Raw genomic sequence first — 18,228 nt, 5'->3', positions numbered from 1 at the left:
CACTATTTCTTGCATACATAGAGTATACCTACAAATATTTAGTAGGAATAAAAACAGATTAGGATTTGGAGAAACTAAGACCAAACGTTTTATATGGAAGTATTTGTAGTATTAACAGGAATACAAAATTCCCCTTTGAATAACTCCTTTCTTTTCAGCACACTTTATTCTGCAATCTGCTGCACACACCTTCATGTAAGGTAAGGAAATTTGGGTAGCAATCTCTTTCGCTCTTCAGGTGCTCACAAGTATAAATACCATATTCTTATATGGTATTTAAAGACCTTTAAAAATATTCTCACACTATGTTCTCTGGGAAATACTTCTGTATACATAATGAACCTGAGGCAATAGGCCCAACTTGTACACTGCTGTAAACTCTAAAATTTTTCATTTTTTTGTTTGTTTTCACTTTAAATATTTTTTGAGGACAGAGTGGAAATCTTTTGTGACAACTTCCTCTGTCGGGCTTGAAAAATTAAAATTTTAATTCTGACCAGCCAAAATGGTACAATGAAGCCAAGACTGTGGAACTCAGGTTGCACGTTTCAGGGACATTTCCTAATTACTAGAAGACATGCTATGAGTCTAAAAGCAATAAAAGTAAATAAAACAAAACAAACATGATATGCCTGCAGAGAAAGCTGGAAAAGGTAGAGGAAACAAACATATTTGGAAACAGGGGAATGACACTCAGGGACAGAAATATAAGAAAGAATGTGTTCTCCATGCAGAGATTATCAGTGCAGATATGAAGGTATAGACCTGACAAGCTTCTCACTAGCAGAGACTCCCAGGGCAATAGCTATATCTTGCAGAGGTCCTTTGAATATGGAAAAATGAAAATAAAATTAAAACAAAATTAAAAAAAAAAAAAAAAAGAGAAAAAAGATATAGTAAAAGCTACCAAGAAGACTCAGGATGGATATTCAGGAGCAAATGAACTTTTTGCAGTTGAATAGAGAGCTGAGGAATTAGAAAACAAGACTGCTATGGCTTACTGCCAGACCACAAAAGCCTTGGGACTAAAAGCAACTCTAGTTGATGGGCACTCAGTAGTAAGAGACCACAAGTGTCTCTTTTAGACTTATCCAAGTCCAGTCAAGAGGCAATTAGGTTAATTAATTAGGTTAAATAATTGCCTTCTGCTTGGCAAGGTTTTCAGAACAATAAGAAATTGCTCAATTTAATTCAGGACAGTTATCGTAATTTCTCAAGTTCTACAAAATCTTGGGACTCACCTCATTCAATTTTATGTATGATCCCTAGTGTCTCATATTTACCCTGATCCTGCCAGCTACTTCTAAAATACAACCACAAACCTTTCAGTACAATATTTTAATTTTCTTCCTTTACTCTTCTTCTTTTGCCATATGACCCTATGGCCATATGTAGGAAAAAACCTCCTATCCTAAACAGATAATTTAAACAGAATAGTTCTACAATGGTCTATGATCAGTCAGATCTAGAAAAAAGTTTACTTAAATGTTTTACTGTTTTGTACAGAAATACTTACCTGACAAATTCTTGATTAAACTGCATATATTTTGTCTTCTTTTAATTTTGTTCCAATTCTACCAGCCTTATATGTGCATCGTTTACAAATAAATTGAAAACTTTTCCTCATCATTCTTTCTGTGATAAGTTAGTTTTTCTAGAACTAAACGTGGAGATTCAAGAGAGAGTTCAAATTAATTGTATATTTTTATCAATTTAATTCTGCATGTCCTGCAGACTGACAATTATGTTGAAAAGAAATGGGAAGATCGGGCTTTTACAAAAGGAGAAAACCAACATCAAGTAAAGTAGAAGTGAGGAGTGCATGAAGTCTTGCATTCTGCCAGCTTCATCAGAAATACTTACCAGCAGTAGAGAGAAGAATTGGTGCATCTCTATTTACACCTATTTACACCTATTTTGCAGTGCAAAATAGCTTTTCTGTTTCTGAGCAACACAATAATGTCGCCAGTTTGCTTTCTCTCTCTTGTTCACCTCTGCGACTACTCAATATGGAAATTCATTGCACCTAACTTTCAACAGAGGTAGAGGACTTGACACATACACAGTGAAATTGCAAACTTTTGCAGACTAGCACATCCACGATGAGGAAAGCTGAAGTGAGATAGAAGATACTTCTTTGAACTTCGATAATTATTAACCATTTACATCTTATTTGGATCTGGTCCTTGATCCCTTGGGGGAACTCTATTCTACTTCTTAATATTCATCACATTTTACCAGTCTAAGAAATCCCTTTATCTTCCATTATCTCTACAGAGCCCAGATGCATGTAAAGTCATGCCTAAAATATGAGTTTCAATATAAAGACTTTTATCCATATACACACACATATATATATTTGAAATGACAGAAACATTCTTCTTTCTCCACCAACGCTTTCTAAGGGATATTAGTCAGACACTATCATAGCAGAGAACAAACTTCATCCTGCAGTAGCTGTCATTTAAGGCAGTTTGACAGTTTGTAGGTTTGCTTGGTTTTTCTGATCAAATCCACCTGGTACACAATGTCAAACATTTGGGTCACATAATTTGCAATGTGTAAGTTTGATAGACCTGCAAGATGTGTGGTAGATAGGTTTTGTAACATAACTATACTATAGTGTGTAATTTTATTTTTAGATCTATGACTAAGTTTCATAAAATATTTCATACCTCTTGTCAGTCTATACACACTTTCTTAGAACTACTAGACTAAATTTCCCATGCTGTCTTCTGAAGAAGTCCCATAATTGGACCAACAGCTTCCAACCTTGCATTTATTCAGTTAGGTAAAAACTGCATGCAGATCACTAACTGCGAATATATTCAGAGAGCTATAAGCTAGGTGCAAATTTTAATCAGCTTCAAATTTGTTCCTGTTCCATGAGAAGAAGAATATGAGAAAAGAAGTTTCTAATACAGTTCTAGTTTAGTTCCTCTCCTCATATATAAGCATCTGTGTATATATATATATATACAAATATATATACACATATATAAATACACACGTACATACAGAGAACTTCACTAAGGGATTCTACTTTAGGTGGGTTCCTTGTGTAGACTGTGTGGACTCATTACCTTTGTTTCTCAGGTTTGTAGCAGTGTACCTGAATGCAGATCAAAGATCTGAAAGCTACTATTTCCCATTAATATTTCTGAAATTCACTTTTCGTGTTTTGTTTTGTTTCTTTTACACAGCTATTCTTCCCAGAATCAGTCCTTGTAAATGTCTATATGATTCATATTCTAAAATGTGTTACCTTGTTTCTCCTGCAATATAGTCAGAGTACAGTGCTTCCTTTCTCCCCAAAATAGAAAACAATTTCAAGTTTGGAATCTATTTTTCCTAAATCCTGCCTAGCCTCTACATTTTTAATCTAATGTCCTATGTCTTCTGCTAAATGGATATTATAAAAACTAACAGCAGTACTCTACAAAAATAGAATGTCCTTTCTAATCCTTATGAAAGTCCTCAAGATTTATTTTAAAGTTTAGGATTTGGAAACTTATGGTTGAAAAGCTTGAGATATGGGATCTGCAACAAGACTGAACCTTTAGCTTCTATTGCCTTTTTTGCTTCATAGAAAGAGAATAGTGTTACAAAGCATTTTTAAGGGATTACTTTCTCAAATATTGTGAATATGAACTAATTTATGTGACTATTAAGAATCATGAGATTGGCATGCTTTTTCCTCTTGTTTTCTAGATTTTGGAGAACCATGTACTATATGCTTTAGGAGCAGAATTCCTAACTCCTTCCCAAGATAGATATGTAGGCGTAACTGCTGCTCTGTAAGTCTCATTGATTTGTACGAGACAACGGTCAACACAAGATTACCACTTAAAAGAGAAAAAAAAAGAAACAGAAGCAGAGACTTCTTCCTTTCTTTCTTTCTTCCTTTCTTTCTTCCTTTCTTTCCTTCTTTCTTTCCTTCTTTCTCTCTTTCTTTCTTTCTTTCTTTCTTTCTTTCTTTCTTTCTTTCTTTCTTTCTCTCTTTCTTTCTCTCTTTCTTTCTTTCTTTCTTTCTTTCTTTCTTTCTTTCTTTCTTTCTTTCTTTCTTTCTTTCTTTCTTTCTTTCTTTCTTTCTTTTTTTTTCAATACTGTATTGCAAACTCTTGCTCTGGAAGAATTTAAGTTAATCCTCCTAAAGATTGTTAATGCTTTAGGTGTCTTCTCATTTAGTCAGTAGATACCTTCACTTATTTTAAAGACAGAACATTCTGGCACTTGGAAGTGAAATTAACTGTCCAAACTCACCCGTCTAGGGCAAAGCTGGGAAGATGAAGCTGAAACTAATAATTTTACGCTAGATTTGCCTCCCATTTTACTAATCAACCATTAACATAAAATAGTAATTCCAATACATGCTGAGAATAAAATTAAATGTTACATAATGGGTCACCTAGTTAGTAACTTCCACATATTTTAAGGTATCCATAACAGCCTGCCCTCTACCCCCATTTACTTTCAGTAAGGCAACTGCTAGAGCACTTTTTGTAACAGTTGTACAAAGAGAGCTGAACATAATAATAAATTTTGACACAGTGTGAATTGATTTCTCTTCTTAATATTTCAAGACCAACAAAGATAAAAGATGATCTCATAAAAAGTTTGATACAAAGATGAAAAAAAATGTTAGCATTTTGTTGCAATTGGAAGTATGGGAAAATGAGATGCTTGTGTAATTCCGTGCACTACAATAACAACTTTCTGTTGTGGTTTTATGCTGCTGCAGTGCCCTCTGTCTTCTAATGTCTCTATATACACTTAGTTATCCCATGAGGTATAGTATTTTTGCTTTTTCAGAATTAGGACAGTTTTGGCTAATATTTCTGTTTTTCAAGGTAAATTTTTTACCAAAGAAATGATCATTTACAAACTCTTCCCATAAACTGTGATTCCTTTCCTATCTTCTTACATAAATTCATAAAGTATTTAAGCCATTTTTTTTCCATGAGGTTACTGGTGAACTTCTAATATTCATACTATCATAGCCTAAAGGTGCCCATATCAGCAAACTAGAAAAGTTGTACAGAATGGAGAAGAAATTTCATTGACAGTGTTAAATTAAAAACTACTAGAATCTTTATTAATATAGTTAAAGGATCAGTTCAGTTGATAACTACAATAATGTTTAGAGGTGTTCTTACACTGATTATCACTTAATAATTAATACTGTTACCATAGATCAAGAGAGTTTTATCTACCCCACTAGCCCAAATCCCAAACAATATTATGAGAATTTGAAATTCTGGTCTCAGTTATCCCATCTGTAACAGCTTGACAAAATAATTATTGAAAATACAGAGCACCAGGATAGATAAATTATTTGAGGCAAGAGCGAGATTTAAGTGTAGAAGAAGGGTCCCCTGTTATATATGGAAAGAAAAAGGTTAGAAAAGGCAGTGCTGAAAATACTTCAAAATGGCAACCTTCTAAAAATACCTATGCACTTTGCTTTTTTTTAAACTGTGAGCTTTGAATTCTCTTAAAAAAACATATGGTCCACTTTTGCTTTATAAGACTCTGTTACTGTGTCAAAATGCTGCATGCTGTTTTGTGTAAACCCTGTGCTTTTGTATGTAACACATACAGGTGATATATACAACATGACACCACTTACTATGCTCCTTTTTTTTTAATGGGAATTCATTCCTTTTTTCCTCCACCCTTTTGACTCTCATTTCCTCAGTCTCGCAGTTTCACCCAAGAGAGCTCTAAATGATGCATGGCTAGAACAAAGGCAAGGGAATCTAGGGCACTGCTGTAAGACTTAAAAGCCTTAGTTTCTTCTGTAGCATGTAACAATGCAGAGTATTAAACATTTACACATTTGTTTGTTATCAGAATTGCTTATCTTGTAATTTTTTAAAAATAATCCTTTTGATTTTACTGTAGCATGCAATCTGCTCTTAGTAGGAAAGAAATGCAGAAGAAATGTCTCCAGTCCCAGAAAATCTTTTTGCTACAGAGAAGTAATGTGTACACATTAAAAACAAGGAAGCGAAGACCATACAAAAAAAAAAAAAAGTGAAAAAATGTAGGTACAGCTGATACATTTGTCTTCTTTCTCACTCTCCAAAATCTGTTTATACAGAATTGTTTGAAAGAACAGTGCAGACAGAAGAAAATAGCATAAAATTTGAGAAGTTCTATGGCTAAGCTTAAATGATCTTCTACAGAATTTTCTGTTTCCTGAAGCAATTATTTTTAGCAGCATTAAAGAATGCTCATTGTGCAACATGCCAAACAATAGAAAAACATCTCCCTAGCAGCATTGTTCCATTTTCCCATATGTCTTCAAGACATAAGGTGACAAGTGGAAATTTGAAAACTAGTGTCAAAATGCCTTGTGACAAGATATTTTCAGTGTTATCCCAGCAGAACTAACAAGACAAAAAAAGCTACACTAGATCACCTATTTGGTTGGCAAATCTCTCCCACCATGACAGAGGAGGTGGCAATAGTGATTTACTACATGGTTTTCTTATCTGTGTGAAAGTAATGAACTAATGGCATCACATAGTACAGTGTGATGCTGTGCTGAGACAGGTAGTTAGTTACTTTGCAGTAGTTAGTAGTTGGAACTGGGATGCTTTCTTATCAAATATGGATACCACACAGGAAAGAATTTTTTTCAGCAGTTTACATTTAATTACACCCAACTTTTTCTCTACAGTACGACTATTAATCTGTGCTATGGAATTAAAAGTCATGTTACTGTAAAATGAACTCTCTCCTAGATGCAGCCTTTAGATTCTCTCTGATTCCATCACCTCCAGGTGTATTGTAGAGCAAAACAGGTCAACACGATGAGAATGTCTTCCAGATCTGCCACAGCTTAGGGAAATTGATTTAAGCCCATTCATTCAATTCAAACTGTGCCTAAAATCCAAGGAAGGAAAACAAAAGCAATGCAGACATTTCAGAAGCTAACAATGCTCGGACCTGAATGGAGGGATATTAGAGTACATAGTCAGTAGCTATTATGAATGAAAGATCATTAATATGATGCAGTTCCTTCATCCCTACCTGGATTTTAAAATTTCAAGGACTCCATAAGATTTCATTTCCCTTTGACTATAAAAAGATGTCAGATCAAAAGGATCATGCTGAATAGTTCATTTTAGATATTGAAGTTATACTTAAAATACTCTCTTCTGCCTAGATTTTCTTTCTGGTCAGTGTCTCCAGAAAAAAACAAACAAACCCAACAAAAAACCAAACAACTCAAAAAAGTTGAACAAAGATGAAGCAAAACGTCTCATGTGATTGTGCAGAATACGTGTATTTCCAGGTACTGAGAGCATTCCTGCTCAAATATGCTAATATTTTTATTAGTTATAACCAAACAAACCACAATTGCACTGAGATTAAAGAAAATAAAACCTCCTCTTAAAATAAAGTTTGTTTACAGCAAAGCTTGCTACAATATCTTTTTAACAAAACCACTGTAAGTTCACTAGCTTTTTTTGTTTCCTCATCCAGATGCAATAACAGAGAAACAAACCAAGTACCTGTGACAAAAAAAAATATTCAAGGTAATTTGTGTTTTTCTCTACAATGTGTGCTGCTATACTACTCTAACGAAAGGCCAAATACTGTCTTTTTTTCCCCCTTAGAAAAAGATCATTTAGCCATGGACACCCCTTCACTTTACATGAAAGTGAAAGAACCCATCTTATAATAAAAATGAGAATGAAATTTAATTGAAGCATATACCAGACTTTCTTGTCTTAAATTACATGGATATGCTTTTCTAATTATAATACTGTTTCAGAAGCAAGTGTTGAAGTTCAATCTCTAGAAAGTCCATCGTTAACCCTCTGGTTTCCAGTGTTGCTAAATGGAAGAAGAATGTATTTTTTACTTAGGCATGGTGAACCGTCAAATATCTTCATTTAAATGGCATACCTTTAAAACTGTTTATAAAACAGAGCTCAGGGATACAGGCTTCTTGAGTGCCAGGAAATAGAGGTACTTTATTTTATAGAGCTCATTTGTGCTACTTGGATATGAGGCAAGCAACTTAAAAATTAGAACTGCATAGGAATGAAGGCTAGAATAATATAAATACTAACTCAAAATAAGTTACCTGAACATCTCATCAAAGTGTAACTGGCTGTTCAAAGTTTTACGGTTACAACTAAAAAAAGAAAAAGAAAATGGTTTCAGAGAACCTGAACTGGTGAACTACAGGAAAAGCTGGATTTACACCATGTTACATGCTTCAATTTTCCTGATTCATTAACTTTTCATTATTTGTTACCTTTTTTGGTCTGAGTCATTTCTGTAAAGACAGAACACTAAGTCCTCCTTTGATGAAGTGAGAGATAACACTGTGAGGCAATCCATAATTGCTTAGGTCCTCATTAAATTATGTTTATATAATAAAACTGGAAAATATCCTTAAACATGTAATTTCTTGTCAAAAATATGGAACAAATCCTGAACTGAATGAAGAAAGTCACCTTGCAGACGATGTCATTGGGAACAGGGCACCTAACATGGTAACACTCTTCGTATTCACCAGCAGGTAATGACAAGTGAATATACAGACTGATTGTACTGGACTGAGAACAGTAAATTGCTAGAGGCAAGACAAATACCTAGAAAAAACTAGATCTTTCATGTCTTTTAAGGAAAGGTTCTGAGTTAGATTAGAGAAGATGAATGAAGCAACAGATTTCTATAGAAAACATGACATAGTCAAACTGACAAGGAAGGAATGGGATTTCAGTGGCTGATTTGTCTTTATCGGTTGTACATACTTAAGAATGGTGCCATCAGGATGCAGAGGCCATATGACTACCAGGTCTTGCACTTCAACCAGTTTTGGATTTCTCCATTTCAGAAACTGAAGTTTCAATCCAAATATTTTAAAAATAAAATTATTTTGGTGTAACAGAGGTGTATTATGAAGGTTAGACTCTTGGAATAAGTAAACAGGAAAGAAAAAAATATAAGAGGAACTTCCACTTCTGTTATTAAATGTTACATTTTTACTTTGTCCATCCAGTGATGTTTCATTTTAAATGTTTTTTTTTTTGCTAACTGAAAGAGTAAAAAACAGTAAGTTTAGTTCATGGGGTTTTTTTCTCATTTTGTCAAAAAAGACTGTGTCAAATCATCTGGAAAAAGCTTTCAGTTTGTCCAACATAAAAAGAAGATGAAATTATTATACAGCTTCATTCTTCATGAATTCAAAGTCTATTCTGACATCAGGCTGTACTCTGAACCTATTGAGAGTTATAATTGCAAAATAATTAATACAGGCATATGTAAGAAACTATCTTCTACCAGCAATTGACAAGATAGCTCAGCATATGAAACTCAGTCTCAACAAAGATAGGAGCATGAAGGCAATAAGGCCTTTAGCTAAATAAATTGAGATACACTGCAGCGGTCTGTTCCCACTGGTTTTTTTTTGGTTATTCATTTTGTTTCTTTTTTCTTTCCAAAAGCTTTTCTCTTTTCTTTTTCCAAGAGATATTATTGCTGCAGTCCTTGAGGGTTTTGAGTCAAGGTCATAGACTGGCAAGAAGAAATGGAGAAGAGACAAAGGTGAGGGGAATTTTATGCATCAGTGAGGTCAAACCACAGGACCAGAAGCATTTGCAGAGTAACAAACAGACCTGCATAGTCTATTACTGACATGCAGCAGCGATTCATCTGGTACCTGAATTTGGACAAAAACTTTCTTTCTTCTCCCATAACTGTGATTCTCAAAGTCCTAATTTTCATTATCTAGACAAACTTCTTTCATTTTAAAGAGTACAGGAAATTTAAAAAGGTCTATCTCCTTATTTTATTTTAGAAAACTTTCAGTTTCTGCAAGGCATTAAATCACCTGTTAATTTTTCACATAGATCGTATTCATGCTGATATTTATTGACCAGTTTTTGAATGCCCTTCCCACTTCTCATGTTTATTTCCTTAATAAAACTAATTTCATTATATGCTTGCGAGTTGCTATTCACTATAACTAACTCCCATTTCCACATCACCGTGTTGCTGCAAAACATTGACTCTAAACCCACCCATCTTCCTTTTGTTCAATCCTGCTGGCTCCTATCTGTGCAAAAGTACCATCATTTTTTTCCTCTATTAAATTCCTTGTTACATTCTTTTATACATAATTATAAATATAGAATTGTATATTTTATTCACAAATAAGTAATTATATAATTAATTTAGATGCTCATATATGAGCACATGTACTATTCTGTAGATTCTGAAACAGTAATTGATTCAATTATAATGAATTTCTGCTTGTTCTTTTATTTTGTGCTATGACTCACCAAAACAGAGAGGAATAAGCAGCAGAGGTTTTTCACCAGAGATGAACGTGGACAGTTGTGAACTAACACCACAGAACCCTTTCAGGCACCTAGGAGTATTATTAGTAACTGAAGCACATATAGCTACTAATTGCAACCAGATGGTTCTCTCTGCACCGTGACAGGCGAACAGTGAATTATATATGAAGTCCAAGCAAGACCAAGACAGCTGTAAACAGTATTTTGAGTCTGGTTTCAGGGCTCTTTTTTTTTTTTTTTTTTTTTTTGTATGCATATCATTGCCTTAGTTGCCCAGTAAAGAGAAAATCAGCACAATTGAGTCACCGGGTAATACTGCCTTCTTGCTCACAATTTGTCTGTTCCTTCTGTAGCATTTTTGATTATGCAGCTTTAAAATGCCCCCAAATAGTCCTGTGGGGTCTGGCAAGAAATTCTACAGTACTTTCATAAGTTTTATTTTACAGATATGTATAGAATATGACCAAGAAGACTAATGATTTTAAAAAGCCAAATCCCAAGACTGCTCTTACTTCAGAATAGGCCCTGGGCCAGGCTCTGACTGGCACTGCTACTGGAGAAGAGAAGAAGATCGTAATAGTATTCTCTTCCTACACAGTTCTTCCCACAAGGCTCAGACAGAATTGCAGATCCTGTGTTAGGCAAGATCAGAAGCATGATCTCACTTCTATGGGAACTAGTATGGGAAGTTATTTTAAGAAGGAAACAAAACCAGGGCATTACCTTTATGTCCACTTTATACTTTGTCCATTTAGGTTGCAAATTCAGCTGGAGAAAACACTGGGCTATACATGTATCTACAATGTTCACTAAGACAGAACACTGATCACTCTGACAGTCCTTAGAAAATACTGTGGAGCCATTAGTAGTCATATATTCCCCACCTAAGTGACCTTCTGTATTCCCCTTTGCAGTTCTCCAGTCAGGATTCACATCTGTCTACCCAACAGCCTTGAGAGTGGAGCATTTTTTTATTTTACTGCATGGAGGGATGTAATCCTGGAGTGGTTTTGTGAAAAATGATTAATGTGCTGCAAATGTGGAGAAATACTGCCTCTTGTAAGTGCAGGTAGAAGAGAAAATTACCTGTGAGTACAATGAATTCTGCTGCTACTTGTGGGTTCAGGCAGAAACAAGTAGTCTATTACCATACTGACGGAGTCATCAGTACTTCAGGAAAAAACTCCAAAGAAAATTGCTGAAAATAAACTAAAGTCAACTCTAAAATGTTGTATCTTTTATTTCTCAGGGTTTTTTTGAGGGGAGGTAGATTTTCTTAAGGTTCGAGAGGGGTGGAGGAGTGGTTGATTGTGGTGAATTTTAATTATTATTATGGTTTAATTCTTTGTTTAGTGCAAATGAACTAAAAAAATTAAAGAAATTGACTCAGTTGAGTATTCCAGTTTTTCTTCCATGCAATTAAAGGAGTCTGTTTACTTTCCTGCTCAGGGGAAAATGAAAAATAGAATCATGGAACTGTTATTCTGTCTCAATTATAAAAATATCTGGCATAGAAACATTGATGCAGGATATACAGATGGAAGATGCAGTGACTAATTCACCTAGCATCCCCTATCACTGGAAGCTAGAATGCCTGACTCTCAAAAAATAGTTTATTTAAGGGAAAGAAGGCAGGGAACAAAGTTATGTACAGCTTGCTGCAGATCCTAGCAGGACATCCAGAGAAGGGTCTGAGCTAATGAGGGATAAAGGTGCTCCCAATCCCAGTAGGAAACAAGAGAAAATTCTTAGACTACTGTGAGTGTACTCCTTCTGGGAGCAAACAGAATAATAGCAAAGCCATGTACACAATTATTCATGTGTGCAGCCCACAAAAAGCAAGATTTGTCTCTGCAACACATTAAAAAAAAAAAAAAAAGAGAGAGAGAAATTTCTGGTGAACTAGAGAGGGAGCTTCCAGCAGTTTTTCTATTTCAATACTCTCTCTGCCTTCTCTCCATTTTTTATTTTCCCCTATCTTTTCATTGTTAAAAACTGAAGCCAGATCCTTATCTTCAGTGCTAGTTTCAGAAGAGAGTTGACTGCAGGCTTCTAGGACAATGAGAAGACAAACTGGCTGAGAGGACTTTTTTCTTTATTTAATAAACCAAATTGATTTCCAAACATTTTTGTTTGACCCTGCTGGAACAGTAGTGTTACAGAATTTGAAGGAGAAATCAATTTTCTGAAGTGACTGTTCTGAGAAAGACATCCACATTATTTTTTTTCTTCTTCTTTTCTTCTTATGACAGGTTGGAAATATATAAATTCTGAATCAGATGAAGATCAACAACTTATGTCTGTTTTCTCCCTCTCTAACACAAATACCTATTCTCTTAATTTACTATTACTAACAATTTTAAGTATAGGGAGTTTAACCTCTTCTCTGTACACAGTCCTAGTTCCCAGCCAAGTGGAATGGAAGATTTTAACTACAAAATCACTTATCTCATGGAAGATAGAATATCATTCTCTTACAATTACAATAAAGAAAAGCGTGGAAGTTTGAGGTGTCTTATTAAGTCAGTATTTCTTGAAGATTACACTAGGTCTATCCATGCAGATAGATCAACTGTTTTTTTCAAATATTTATTAAAGCACTCTCCTCTTTTAATATTACCAAGAGGTAATCACTGCACCTTTAACCACCACTATTTTCAATACAAGGTCAGAAAGAAGCTTTTCTTAATAATATCTTTGATTTTCTTCATTTAGTTCTGCATAAACTGATTTTTATACACAGAACACAAATTGTTGTCACTTCATCAATGTCTCATTTTTCTCTTAACAATGAACTAGCAGTGATTAATTTCTGAAGACTAGTAAACAAAAACGTAGCCTCAAAAGTGACTAAAGCTTAGCTGTAAAATATGTGCATGCACATACTAAAAAATTAATTTTGAAGCACTGCTTCAAAAAGGAACATTCAAATGGAAGGGAGTATGCAACAGCAGAAGAAACTAAGCAGTACAATCGTGTTCCTTAGAGATTTTCATTAACACCAAGTACACGTGAATATGACCTACTGAGAAGTAAGCATCTTCTTTGGAGTGACATTGAAAAGTAACTGTAAGAATAAATTAATTCCTAATGAATTTGGTGCCACTCTGCAATCATACAGGGTAAATTTCATATGAGCTTGTGAACTTGGTTCCACTGTTGCAAATGTATTATCCTAAGTGACTACAGTGACACTTATTCTTCTTGTAAAGTACAATCCTGAAAGGACAGAACTTGTAAGGCTTTGCGTACTACTTAATTCCCAATCTGAATATTTTGAAGTGTGGTATTGTCAATCTCAGTAGTGACTGTAGTACTTGATAAAATGTTATGGTTAAAGTAAAGAAAAGATTTGTTTAAAATGTGTGAGGTGGCTTCTCTACTATTTCACATCTAGTATTTCAATATTGAACCAAAACTTTGTAAGATATAATTATTGAGAACACAACATCCCACTTGATTTCATACTATCATGAACAAGTTGGAGTTGAAGGATTAAGACCCTGAAGGGTGTGAAGATACAAAGAGAAAAGAATACTGAAGACACTTAAGGAGAAATACTTGAGTCCCAGTGGCAGTATTCTGTACAAGCACAAGCTGTGTTGAAAGAGACAGTGAAGTGGAAAAACACAACCTACCTCAAAAAACAGATCTCTAGCATATTTTTTCTTTTCAAAAGGCCTCAGAAAACTTGGTCTTAACAAGTCCTTGTGTAAGTTGTACATAAACTTTCTATGAACAATTAATAGGATTTAACAAATTATGAATTAAAAAAATCTAGCTGAAAGCCAAACTTCTTTTTGATTTCTGCTTCCAACGATCTATACTGTCATGGAATACAAAATAAATGAAGAATATATAATAAAAAAATTGTTTAAACAAGTCAATGAAGATAATGAGGCATACAATAAGAAGGAAAAGAATTTTTTCCATCTCGTATTTCAATAATTCTATATCTTGTCTTCTGTTGTGCTTGATTGGACAATGTTGACATTGAAAATTAAGATGTTATTGTCTTAACAGTCAGGTTTCTTATTTTAAAATTTGCTCTATATTGTTAGGAGGGAGATATTGTGATGTATGTCTAGAAATATAGAATTTGATCTACAATGAAGTAAAAATCTGCAGTAAATTACTATTACATTTGGGTCTTTCATTCCAATTTCATTATTTTCATTATTAGTTTAAAGAAAACATGATTATTTGAGAATGTCTCACAAAGTCTGAGTGATTAAACATGATTTAGAATCTTTTGATGAATCTTGTCATTCAGGGAGATATTCAACTGGAGTGGCATCTTAGATACAGATGTAGATATAGAATAGGTGATAGACATATAGTTATAGATGTAGATATAGATATAGATGACATAGATAAAACAACCTGTATCAGAGACTAAAAGCAACAGTAACTCTTATAACAGATCAGGAGAAAATACTTTACTAGGAAGTCTTTGAATTGTGAAATTACTTTTTCTGAAAAAAAATCAATTAGAAAAATGACATTTATCAAGTATCACACACCCACATCCTTAATTTTTTTCCTTTTTTTTTTTGAGAAAATGTTATTGCATTCCAAGATCTGTTCAAAAAAGCAATTATGAAATTGAATGAACTTATGATTGAACACAAAATCCTCTGTGTATTAATCCTAAACTTCATGCAGAAGAGTAGGTTTCCAATTACATGTATGAATATGTTATTCAGAATTTTTAGGATTGTAAGATCACAGGGAGCATTCACAGTACTTAGCAACACAGCTGCTCAGGCACAATACACCCACTCACATATTCTACATAAGGGATTTTTTTTTTATTTTCCCCTCACATCTCACTCTGTTAATTTTGTCTAAGAAGTAATTAGTTTCAATTAGTCATCATGAGACTTGTTATCAGAGTTTAAGTCAAAGACTAAAAAACTCCAAAACCACAAGGATCGTATAGAAATGAATTACTGAATATTTTGTATCAATTCCAGTGTAATAGATTTGAACATTCTAGGCTGAAATACAGTAATTGAGATTCAGCTTTCTCATAGAAGTGTATTGCTAGAACATCAGGCAGGCTATTTCCATTGGGAGTGAATAATTTTCTGTAGTCAAAGATTCAATAAAGAACTCCTCAAGGCCTTATATGGCATGTTTGCAAAAAGGTATAAGCTGTATCAGAAAGAAAAAAAATAATTTGGAAGTACAACATATTCAGGAGTATTCTGAGTAAGGTAATATATAATTTACTGACAATGTAAAGGCTTCCTCCTCATACTGTTCATCCAAATTGGAAGCTAAAAGGTAACCTGCTATACACCTTGTAGGAGATGTGGGACAGCCTCCTAGTTAATTCTTGTCTTCTCTGAGACTGTCATACCAGCTTTGTTTTTTGGCTAATTTTTAATACTTCTACACTCTTACAGGTTTCTTAGAGGACTGGTTTGCAATATCCTGACTTGTGCATCCTTACGTTCCTCCAGACTAGTCTGGGACCATTTTCTTTCTGTATAACTTTCCTCACTGAACTTTGGGTACTCAGTAATTACCTTAAACTATGAATTCCTGAAAGCCCTCATGCCACAGAAACATTATCCTAGCAGTTATTATGGAAAGGAGCAAAGTCTACCTAAATCCCAGCTTTGTGCTACAATTTCTAGTTTTGTAGATTGTAAATGCAACCACAGTGCCTCGATCTTGCTTCAGGGCTTATCATCAAAGCAACTTGAAGCTCCAAGACAAATGTCCTTTCCATAATAGATTTGATTTGTGTACCCACAAATCTCCCTGTTGTTGGAAAACTGCATGCCTTTCTCAGGAAAAGTCAGTAAAATCGCTGTGCATGTTCCATCTGCAAATGGTGATCCATCTCACTAGCACAATTGCACAGTAATGTTCAGTCTGCACCCTAATGAGTCCCAGATCAATGGCTGTGACATCCCTGTTTCAATATTGGTGAGCCTGGCCCTGGAGCTGATGCTTATTTACACTGTCTTAAGCGATGCTACTGTCAACAGGACTGGCAACAATCAATATTTCATTAGCAAAACCTTTGGCTTTTTCTGACTGGTTAGGAAACCCAATGGTTTCTGTATTGAAAATGTGCTTTTTTAAATTATCTTTATGATTTGGTACCTTGAATTTTGATCTATTCCATATAAGGCAGCTATAACTTCAACTGTCCAGGACTTAATGCCTAATTTTCAGGACTTATGAGTACTGCAAATATGACATGTATCAAGTAGAGCTACAGTTATCTAAAGTATCTCATGCTGAAAGAATAAAGTGGAACCTGAAATAAATAAACAAATAAACAAAAAAAGCTAAAAATATCTGAGCAGGAAAAATTCGAGTAAATTAGCAAGCATTTAAATGCATGTCTGCACATTGGTTCAGATATCAATATATTAAACCAGAAGATAAAGATGCAAATCTCAGTGAACTCCTGTTTTCACTCTTGTATACTCCTGTTTCCTTGCTTGTCTGCTTTTCATTCACTGTAAGAATTGTATTTTGGTTTTAATGTTGGAATATTAAAATCAACGAAGCTGTTAGTACTGCTTTTGTTTCTAAAATTACCTTAAAAGACTGTATCTACACTAATTTCTTCATGAGTTTCATGTTGAGAACCACTTATTCCTCAACAGTAATATCAAAAAATATTTTCAGATTGTAAGTTGGAGCAAATGTATCAATGCCATGATTATTCAAACATATAGAATTAAATTATTCATTATATACGTGTTATCCATTGGATTTAATCTTTGGTAGGTTACAGAATAATCTAACTATCATGGAAAAATCTTGATTTTTTTTTTTCTGTGAAGAATTAATACAAAAGCTTTTTTTCATGTCCAAGGTTTGACAAGAAAACATTTATTGCAATTGTGAAGTACATGTGCTGTGATCTTAGAATTATATGTCTTAATTACAAGTAATCAAACAAGAATAAGGTACCAAGCCATTGAAGTAAAATAAAGATGAAAAAATATTATGTGTACATCTGTGGGATGAATTTTAGAAAATAAAAATGAATTTTTAAATTTTTTTAAGACACTACTAAAATGAATGAATGACTGAAGTAAATCATTTTAAAAATGAAGACAATATTTATAGAAGATTATCTGTTTGTGTCCTTTTCTATTTTTGATTACTGGAAAAAAGTATTTATCTAGCTTTATTCCATAAAGGGTATAAGAGAGTTTGTATTCATTGTTTAAAATTATAAAAAAAAATCAGATTTCAAAAAGGAGTTAAAACATTTGCATCTGCTAGGAAGGATTTTTGACAATCTTTAAAATAGTAGGCTAAAAGTGTATGCTTTCAATTTCTCATTCACCTAAGCTATTAAAATTGAAATACTTTGCCATGGAAGAAGAAAAAACAAATAAAAACCCCCAAAACTACCATTCTTTCCCAAACATGAATTTAAGTGAGAATGTGCACGGTGTTGCATCTTTCTCTAAATTACAGTTTTTCTAGCTTTGTCAGCTATTAGTGCATAGTCACAACTGTTGATCTGTTAAACACTGAACAGAAATGAGAAAAGGAGCTGTAGGAATTATGTACTCCTATAGGAGCCTTTCTGACAAATATGAGGAACAAAAAACAACAGAAGGGGTTGATTTTATGCACCAGTAGTGGTAATATACATGATGCAGGAAGTAGAAAAACAATACTGTAGTAAGAAGTAATACAGGAAATGTTAAACAAAAAAGAAATTTATTCCATGATGAGAAAGAGATGCACAAAAATAAACATGTTACACAGAAAATATGGATAAAATACTAAGGCAATCACAGATGCAATGTTAAAAACCAATTACTTTTAACAAAAGATGTTATAGGCTGTTCTTCGAGAAACTGATGAGAAAAACAGTGAAATTCAACATCTATTAGGTTTAATTGATAATTTACAA

This window comes from Manacus vitellinus, unplaced genomic scaffold, assembly GCF_001715985.3.
Source record: "Manacus vitellinus isolate BGI_N305 unplaced genomic scaffold, ASM171598v3 scaffold_18_pilon, whole genome shotgun sequence".
Classification (NCBI taxonomy): Eukaryota; Metazoa; Chordata; class Aves; order Passeriformes; family Pipridae; genus Manacus; species Manacus vitellinus.
This window is presented reverse-complemented; position numbering follows the sequence as displayed.